This window comes from Mus caroli, unplaced genomic scaffold, assembly GCF_978045245.1.
Source record: "Mus caroli unplaced genomic scaffold, Mus_caroli_1 scaffold_7, whole genome shotgun sequence".
Classification (NCBI taxonomy): Eukaryota; Metazoa; Chordata; class Mammalia; order Rodentia; family Muridae; genus Mus; species Mus caroli.
This window is the reverse complement of record NW_028227262.1, coordinates 89463714-89473924: the sequence shown is the minus strand read 5'-3', so window position 1 is coordinate 89473924 and position 10211 is coordinate 89463714.

The window sequence follows — 10211 nt, the reverse complement described above, 5'->3', positions numbered from 1 at the left end:
ATGGGCAGCTTTGACTGAAACTGCAAAGGCAGTCTGACCCTTAGTGCCTCATCTCATGTAAGAAATGTTTGCTAACTGCACTAATGCCATAAAGCCCTGCAAAGGTGCTGTCTGGGAGAGAAAGCTCTTTGTGTTCCTTCACCAAATATAGACTGTTTACCACTTTTGCCACTACTAACCCCCACTTTCTGCTTATAGCAAGTGGTTTCTTATTATTCAATTCCACATTAATAATAATAATAATAGTTATAATGATAATAATAATAATAATAAACAAAACCTGAGTTCAAGAGGGAACAAACTGAGTCTTATTTATTTTGCATTCTTTTTTTTTTTTTCAACCTCAAACTCTGGTTATTTTATTGGGCTTTGCAACCCAAGACCATCCCACTGTGCTATGGAAAATTGTGTCCAAGCTCCTTGATCAATCTACTAAAGGCACAAGACAGTCAGAGAGAAACAAATACCTGATATAGAGGCTGTAGCCTCCTCAATCTGACCAAAATATATAATTAAATTCTTACTCTACTATAAATTAGTCCCCTTCAAATTTTTTGTTAGGTATTTCTTCATTTACATTTCAAGTGCTATCCCAAAAGTCGCCCATACCCTCCCCCCTACCCACCCACTCCCACTTCTTGGCCCTGGTGTTCCCCTGTACTGAGGTATATAAAGTTTGCACGACCAATGGGCCTCTCTTTCCACTGATGGCTGACTAGGCCATCTTCTGATACATATGCAGCTAGAAACATGAGCTCTGGGGGGTACTGGTTAGTTCATATTGTTGTTCCACCTATAGGGTTGGAGACCCCTTCAGCTCCTTGGGTACTTTCTCTAGCTCCTCCATTGGGGCCCCTGTGATCCATCCAATAGCTGACTGTGAGCATCCACTTCTGTGTTTGCTAGGACCCGGCATAGTCTTACAAGAGACAGCTATATAAGGTTCCTTTCAGCAAAATCTTGCTGGCATATGCAATGGTGTCAGCATTTGGAGGCTGATTACAGGATGGATCCCCGGATATGGCAGTCTCTAGATGGTCCATCCTTTCCTCTCAACTCCAAACTTTGTCTCTGTAACTCCTTCCATGGGTGTTTTGTTCCCAATTCTAAGAAGGGGCAAAGTATCCACACTTTGGTCTTCGTTCTTCTTGAGTTTCATGTGTTTTACAAATTGTATCTTATATCTTGGGTATTCTAAGTTTCTGGGCTAATATCCACTTATCAGTGAGTACATATCATGTGAGTTCTTTTGTGATTGGGTTACCTCACTCAGGATGATGCCTTCCAGGTCCATCCATTTGCCTAGGAATTTCATAAATTCATTCTTTTTAATAGTTGAGTAGTAAACACTTCTCCATTGTTGGTGGGATTGCAAGCTTGTACAACCACTCTGGAAATCAGTTTGGTGGTTCCTCAGAAAATTGGACATAGTACTACCGGAGGATCCCGCAATACCTCTCCTGGGCATATATCCAGAAGATGTTCCAACCGGTAAGAAGGACACATGCTCCACTATGTTCATCTCAGCCTTATTTATAATAGTCAGAAGCTAGAAAGAACCCAGATGCCCCTCAACAGAGGAATGGATACAGAAAATGGAGTATTACCTTGCATTCTTAAAAGTACTCAACAGCTATTTCTTATGTGAACTGGGATGGTTCAATCCTTGTCGGTGGTCATTTCTAGACATTCTTGCAGATAGTTTATAGAGTGTATAAAATTTTTAAATATTGTTTACAATTACTTATATGCACATGTGTTTGCATGCATGTGAGGGCACATGCCTACATTTCACAGCATACATGTGAAGGTCATATGGCAACATACAGAAGTTGGTTCTTTACTTCCATCATCTGTCTTTCAAGGATTAAACTCAGGTCAGCAGGCTTGATGGCATTGTTCATCCACTGAGCTAGCTCCTTGGCCCCCATATGAAATTATTTATAAAATGATTTCCTGAATTTTACTGTAGAGTCAGCACATGGAGAATCATAAGGAATAACAAAGAAGTCTTGGTGTTTGCAAAATGCCTAATATTAGTGCTGTTGGGAAGCACAGAGAGTGTGTGAAGGGAGAAGATCCAAATATGTACTGACTTTATGTTGTACATTATTAGCTTTATACTGTTTGACTACTGATAAGCAGGAGGCTCCTAATAAGGGAAAAGAAAATCTATTTGGCAGGGGTGGTACTGTGTTTCAGTGTTTACTAGAAAATAAATAATATGCAGAATGCTAATATAAAGTCAGTTCAGAACAAGCTCAATAATATAAGAAAGATCTTTTCCAGGACAGGCTTAATAAAATTATTAGCTCCCAGAGGTTAAAACAAAATCAAAGTTTTTATTTTTATTTTTTTTTCCTGTGAGGACACTCTTCAGATTCCAAATATTGAAAGGACTGATATTTCTCTTAAACCCCATTGTTCTTGGACAAAGACTTAAACTGGTGAGCTTCTTAAATTCCATTTTGGGATGAAGGAGTGTGAACTTTTCCTTGGCTTTCTGAGATGGAAGGGAACTCTATGATGTTAAATCTCAAACATTTGTGTATACTCATGAAAAACTGAAGAACATACAGCCTCTTAGTGATGTTTCCTATTGTTGTGATGAAATACCATAAACAAAAGAAACTTGGAGAAGAAAGGGTTTATTTCCTTTACATTTTTTTGCATTTTGTAATTTGTAATTCATGCTTTCATATTACAGTTCATGAAAGAGGGCAGTGATGGCAAAATTCACAGAGGGCAAGAATCTGGAGACAAGAGTGATGCAGAGGTTGTAAATGGGTGCTGGTATTTGGCTTGTTTCTCCTGGTTTGCTGGATCACCAGCCTAGGAATGGCACCACACACAATGGGCTGGGCCTTCATCAATCACAAATTAAAGAAAAAGCCTAAAGTCTTGCCTACAACACCATCTTATGAAGGGTTTTCTCAATTGAGGTTTCCTCCCCTCAGATGACTCCAGTTTCTGCCATGTTGACATAAAACTAGTCACCACATATGAGATATATTTCTCCATTCAGTGCAATGAAAGAGCATGTAGTCTATCATTTGTGCTATGATAAATGGATGCATCATAAAACAGAGCTAGATAAAAGACATAGATGGTGGCTCAGGGTATGGATGCTGTGTGAGAAGAGAGAGACCTGGAATAGGGAAATTGCCAGATAGGGACAGAACAGCAGGAATATCTATCTATCTATCTATCTATCTATCTATCTATCTATCTATCTATCTATCTATCTATCTAATTTTACATTTTGTAATTCATAATTCATGTGTACCAGAGGCTATCCTTGGAGATCTCTGGCCTCGTCCAGCTGATGAGAGGATTCAAGCAAGCGGGAAAAGGCAGGAGCAGGGTAGGGGAAGTGCCTCCACCACTTCTGCTGGGGGGCTGGTTAAGGAGCAGAGTGCAGGGGAGCTTCTGATGGCAAACACATTCTCTTCTCAAGCACTGTTACAGCTCTTGTGACAGATGCTCTCAGACAATGGAGTATTTCTCATAAACCTTATTTCTCTTCTGGATAAGATCTTATTTACAGTTTTGTAGTGGGTTGTGTCTGACACCAGGTGCTTCCTATTGGCTTGGGCTCAGATGTCTCATCTACATGAGGAGAGGCTTGGGGATACTGTCCCAATGTGACTGATGGCCATAATTATCTCTATGGTGGGCTGTGGCTATGTGACAGGGGCCTGATGCCAGGAGCAGGTGAAACTCCTATAGTCTCTTCAGGGTCTCTGGGGATTCAAGCCTTGTCTTGACCTTACCAGGCTTCCTATCATGGCTCATCACCCCACAATATTTTCTCTTTTTTATTTTGATAGTATGATTTCATTTTGTGATCTATTGTAGTATTTAATAAGTTATAAAATACCCAAGCGTTACACATTTTTAAATATAAACCTAATGTGTATTGAAAATCCCAAAGTCGTAAAATATTTTACTTAAATGAAATTTGATCAAAACAATAAAAACACATGTTCATCACACAGAGACACTTACACAGATATGTACATGTAAGTGCACATATATGTTTCCCTCCCATGCACTGCTTTTAACAGACAGTAATTTTCAGAACAGCTGTGAAAGTTGCAGAATTTTAAAATTACAGTTACAAAAAAATAAGACTACAAAAGTTATGGTGAGCAGTGACATTCCTCCTCTCCCTTTCTTTCTTCCCTCCCTCCCTCCTTCCCTTCCCCCCTGCTGTCTCTTTCCTATCTTCTTCCTTCCTTTCCTCCCTTCCTCCTTCCTTTTCTCACTGTCTCCCTCCCTCTCTTGCTATCTCCCTCCATCCCTCTCTCTCTTCCCTTCTTCCTCTCTAATTCATCTCCCTTCCCCTCTCTTTCTTTTCTGGAGACTGAACTAAAAAGCTCATAAATACACTGATCCATCCCTACTACTGAGCTATAGGCTGAGTTCTACATGCTGCTTCATAGTTGGGGGCCTAGAAAACAGACATACCATGTTTTTACTCATAGGTAAATTTAAACAGTCATTTCTATGAGGGTAAAGACCAAAGTTTAATTCAATACTGTACTGAGAAAAATCACTGGATACAAAAATGCTACTTAAATGTAAATTAATACTGTACCCTAAATTAATCATTAATTTTACTGCCAAAACAAAGCCTAAATATCACTGAGCCATAACTTAATGTTACAAGATTGTTGAGTAAAACTAGATGAGATTAACTTCCATGTTATTGTACAGGAGAGGTCAGTTTTTATTGCAAGAAGAGTCAACACAATTATATAATATTTTACAAAGAGTTAAGCAATATTTAACAAACCACTGATCCTTTGAGTCTTTGCGTAAATCTAATTGTAACAGAGGAGATGGTCTTCTGACAACTCCTATTTAAATCTTTATGTTTTAATTTTTCATTGATTCTTTGTGAATTTCACATCACGCACCCCAATATCAGTCATCTGTACCTTCATATCCAAGTTCTGCCCGTGCAACCTGCCCAAATAAAATAATATAGAATTAAAGAGATCTTTTCATGGAAGCTGTACTGTGTCACATGGTATACCCTTGTCTACACATCTTTACTAGCAAATGGTCTGTTTCAAGGCCTCTGGCTTGTGCTATACTATCAATACTGAATCCTCAATGGGACTCTTAGATATCCTGCTGTTGCTCTGTGTCATAGAGGTCCTGCAGCTTTGGGGCCAGCACACCTGCTTGCCACAGGCAGTGTAGAGAGTGGGTAGGAAGGACATCTCTCTCTTGCCCATGTCACGCCTCTGCAGACTAGTGGAGAGTCCCAAAGGCTGGCTCATTAGCTCCATTACCTTCAGGGTCATCTCTACTCTGCCACCTAGAGAAGGAACAGGGCTAGGCCAGCACAGTGCCTTGGGTGGCAGTCCAGATTCAGGACATCTACATGGCTGTGAGGCATTGGGCTATACACAGACAGTCTGGTTTCCAGTAGAGTTGAGAGCTGAACCCCAGGACCTGGTGGTGATAATTCACCTACATGGGATGGAAGGAGTTCCCTCATATCTTCTGGAACTCTGGATCCTGTCGAAATTACTGCCCCCACACCCCCTACAGGAGAAGCATGGCTAGTAGTCACTAAGACAATGTCCCAAGCTTCTGACATTTAGGCTAAACTCCTCCCCAGTTACCTAGCAACAGTAAAGATAACAGCCAGCTTTAAGAGGGGCTGCTTGTCCCCACCTAGCTCTCCTACTGCCCTTACTCTACTTTCCTCTCACTCTCTTCCTTTCTCTCCCTCTTACTCTCTAACCTTTCTTCTCTCTCTCTCTCTCTCTCTCTCTCTCTCTCTCTCTCTCTCTCTGTATGTGTGTGTGCACATATACTTTATGTATTGTGTCTACTTTTTGGTATATATGAAATCATACAATTTTTTGAGACACTATCAAATAACCCTGGTATTATTTGTTCCTTCTCTTCTTCTCTATGTATTGACTGCCCACTCTTTTCTGTAGTTAGATCTCCTTCCCTGTTACTCTGTTTCTCATTTCATACAATATGTATTCTTTTATACCCCTCTTAAGACCCTCACAACCTCATATATGATCCGTTTATAGCTTCCTGGGTTTTGTGGATGTCTCAGAATTTGGACCTAGGAACCAGAGATGATAAAGAACATTTGGTGTTTGTCCTTCTGCATCTGGGTTACCTCATTCAGTATGATATAATATTTTTCAGGACTTTTCATTTACAGGAAAATCTCATAATTTCATTTTTTCTTTATGGCTGAATATTACTGTATTGTTAGTTAATTGTTAGTTAATATTACCACATTTTTATTATTTATTTATATGTTGAAGGACATTCAGGCTTCCATTTCCTGGCTATTGTGAATTGGATGGACATGAGAATTGCTGAGCAAGTTATCTGTGCTGTAGGATTTTGAGTCCTTTGAACATATGCCAAGGACTGGGACAGATCGGTCACATGATAGATTTTTATGATGATGATTATTATTATTATTTGAAGATTCTTTTTACTGGTGTCAAAGGGGCTGTATCAATTTGTATCTTACCAGCAGCAAATGAAGATGCCTCTCTGACATTTGCTGTTAGGGTATTGTTGCTATTGATCTCAGTCATACCTACAGGAGAGGAAATCTCAGGAGTTGCATTAATTTGCATTTCCCTAATTGCTGAAAATGATGAACTTTTTTGAAGTTTTTGACAGACATTTTTGTTTCTTTTGTTGAGAATTTTCTGTTTATGTCCCTAGCCCATTTCTTAATTGAGTCATCTGTTTCCATGACTCTTTTATGTGTGTGTTTGTGTGGGGGTTCTGTGTATATTCTGGATACGAATCCATTGTCAGTGATACATTTAGCAAAGATCCTCTCTCATTCTGGGAGGTTCTTCTTTGTTTAATTGATTTGGGGGATGGGGTAGCTAACTCTTCAGGACTCATACAACTCACACACCCAGGACAGCTGGGTAAATTCCCTTATCCATCATGTCTGGGAATCTCCCTTCTCTGAAGAGACTGGGGTATTTCTTCAGCTATGCTGGCTTGCAGTGAAACCATCCTCCCACTTTTGAAACATCTCATCTTCTAACTTTGCCTATCTGTTTGTACCCTTTGTACCCCATCTGTCCATTGCAAAATTTCCCTGTGTATGACTCCTTCTTTGGACATCATCCTCAACCATTGCCCCATATTTGGCAGGCCTGACCATGCAAGCAAAGGCTATCATGGTCGCTAATGCACATCTGGCAGACATCCACAATGTCTGTCTGAGCCATGTCTGCCTCAGCAGTGGGCATTCAGACAACAGCTCTTTCTTTTATTTTTTTTTTGAACATGACCCAACTGCTAGGTTTTTATCCATTATCACAAGATATATCTATTTCCCTCATTTATTTGCTTTTCTCTTCAAATTATGGTTACAGGAAATCAAATGGTAAGTGACTTGCTTGGAAGAATGGCAATTTCATAAATACACAAGCCATAAGGAATCTGGTTCTTTTTCCTGCAAGTGGGGAAACGAGTATGAGATATGATCCTCTGAATTAGTTCAGAAACAAGAGAAAATGAGGAAAGGAGAACCTGGCACTGAGACAAGAGTAACCCAGAACCCCTATAGGACATGTTAAACCACACTAGTTTTTTGTCCAATAGACAGACTGGAGAGATTTCTATGTGAAGTATATAATGTTAGAATGCAGACTTTATACTTCTGGTAAGGAAGACAAAGCTTAGACTTCTCTATCCTTCCTCATCTGAATCATTACTGATGAGATGATCTGGTTCCAGGATATCTTCAATATATTTAGTCAAATATGCAGGACAGAATTAGACCCAAACACCTTACAAAAAGGAGTCGTTTTATTCTGGAAAACTTGGCTCCTGTATCTTCTTAGAGATGGTGAAAACGGTCATTGTAGAGAATCCACAATTATAATAACAGCCTTCAACTAATTTATTTTGCAAAAGGGATGATTAACAACCTTGGTTATGCATTTTCAAAAACATGAATCCACTACAACTTGGAAGAGACCCTAGAAGGTCTGGTAGGCATCTTAATCCAAATGTGACCAGAGTTGGCTCACTTTCCCACTGCTGAGGAGAATCTGCTTACAGCTTTCCCACTTATGGAATACCTTTTTCCTCGAAAATAGTCTCTAATATTTGTAATATGACATCCTATGTCCTAATAGCTCATCTCTCGTGGGTGTATGAGGAAATTAAATTGCTATTGTTGAACTCATAGGATTAGGTAAATTTCTTCAGAATATCTGTCTTTGTATCATGGGACATTGGTGGGTGGTTCTCAAAATAAAAGCCAACATTTCTCTTCTAGACATTAAGTCATAAAATAACACCTAACTTTGTCATCAGTGACACTAGAACCCTAACTTCACCTAGACATCACTACTATGCCTTCTTCCATTAAAGATTATGTATATATGGTGTAGGGCAGTGGCATCTATTGCTAGGAAGAATGGCAAACGTTATTCTCATTGGTCTCTTATGGGAAATTTCTGAACCTTTCTTCTATCCATGAGAGTCTGGTACACAATCTGGTTGCATAATTACAATTCATCCCACTATGGTATTGAGGAATTGTCCTCATTAACTTTGTCTCTTGATATTCCTTATGAAGAATAGAAGAAGCCCAATGGGCAACTTCATTGGAAATGAGATTCTTGAACCTTAAACCTATCCTGATCTTTCTCCAGTGTGCTGGGAGGCAAAGAAGTTATCTGGCTCATTGATGCATATGACATAGTCTGTAGAGAGTGATTTGGATAATTTTGTTGCTCTCTTTTTTTCCCCCTTAAAATAAAGGCACTGTTTCTCCTATAGCCTTTTCAAGTATCCTCCTAATAGGAATTATAGTTGTTCTCACAATCTTGCTGATGTTATGATATCCATAAACCAGTCTCCAATAATACAATATAATACTGGATGGCTGTTATTTGTTTCAAATCTAAACTGCTACCTGGACAGTATTTCACAATAGTAGATTAGCCTTAAAGAATCATGCACCTTTAACCATAACTGTAACCTTAAAGATATCACTCCATTCTCTAACTACTAAGAGAGTATTCTTTTAATGGTCTATAATTGCCAGCCCACATAGCCTTAAGAAAGCAGATTGGAAAGAACCCAGATGTCCCTCAACAGAGGAACGGATACAAAAATTGTGGTACATTTACACAATGGAGTACTACTCAGCTATTAAAAACAATGAATTTATGAAATTCTTGGACAAATGGATGTATCTGGAGGATATCATCCTGAGTGAGGTAACCCAATCACAAACAAACACACATGATATGCACTCACTGATAAGTGGATATTAGCTCAGAAACTTAGAATACCCAAGATACAATTTGCAAAACACATGAAATTAAAGATGAGGGAAGACCAAAGTATGGATACTTTGTTCCTTCTTAGAATGGGGAACAAAATACCCATGGTAGGAGTTACAGAGACAAAGTTCAGAGCTGAGACAGAATGAAGGACCATCCAGAGACTGCCCTATCTGGCGATCCTTCCTATAAACAACCACGAAACCCAGCCACTATTGCATATGCCAGCAAGATTTTGCTGACAGGACCCTGATATAGCTGTCTCTTGTGAGGCTATGCCAATGCCTGGCAATTACAGAAGTGGATGCTCACAGTCATCTATTGGATGGAACACAGTGACCCTAATGAAGGAGCTAGAGAAAGTACACAAGGAGCTAAAGGGGTCTGCAACACTATAGGAGGAACAACAATATGAACTAACCAATACCCCCCCCCCCCCACCAGATCAATGGGAGGAGAGGCCCTTGGTCTTGCAAAGATTATATGCCCCAGTTCAGGGGAATTCCAGGGCCAGGAAGCAGGAGTGGGTGGGTTGGGAAATAGGGCAGGGGGGAGGGTATAGGGGACTTTCAGAGAGGAAACTAGGAAAGGGGATAGCATTTGAAATATAAATGAAGAAAATATCTAATAAAATATGATAATAAAAAAGAAAGAAAGCAGATTGGTCATTGTTTTTTTTTCATGCCTAGACAGAAGTCTTCTATTCCCTAAGCTGGGGATAGGTTAGGAGACAGCTAGAGACAAGTAGTCAGGGAAAAGAGAAGGAGAGATAAAATTCCCATGCAATGGTTGGAAAGTTTCTAACAAAACCATCTGTATTACAATACACCAGTTTTAGTCATTAAAAGGAATGGTATATGGGGAGTGCGGCTCTAAAGAAAGATATAGAGG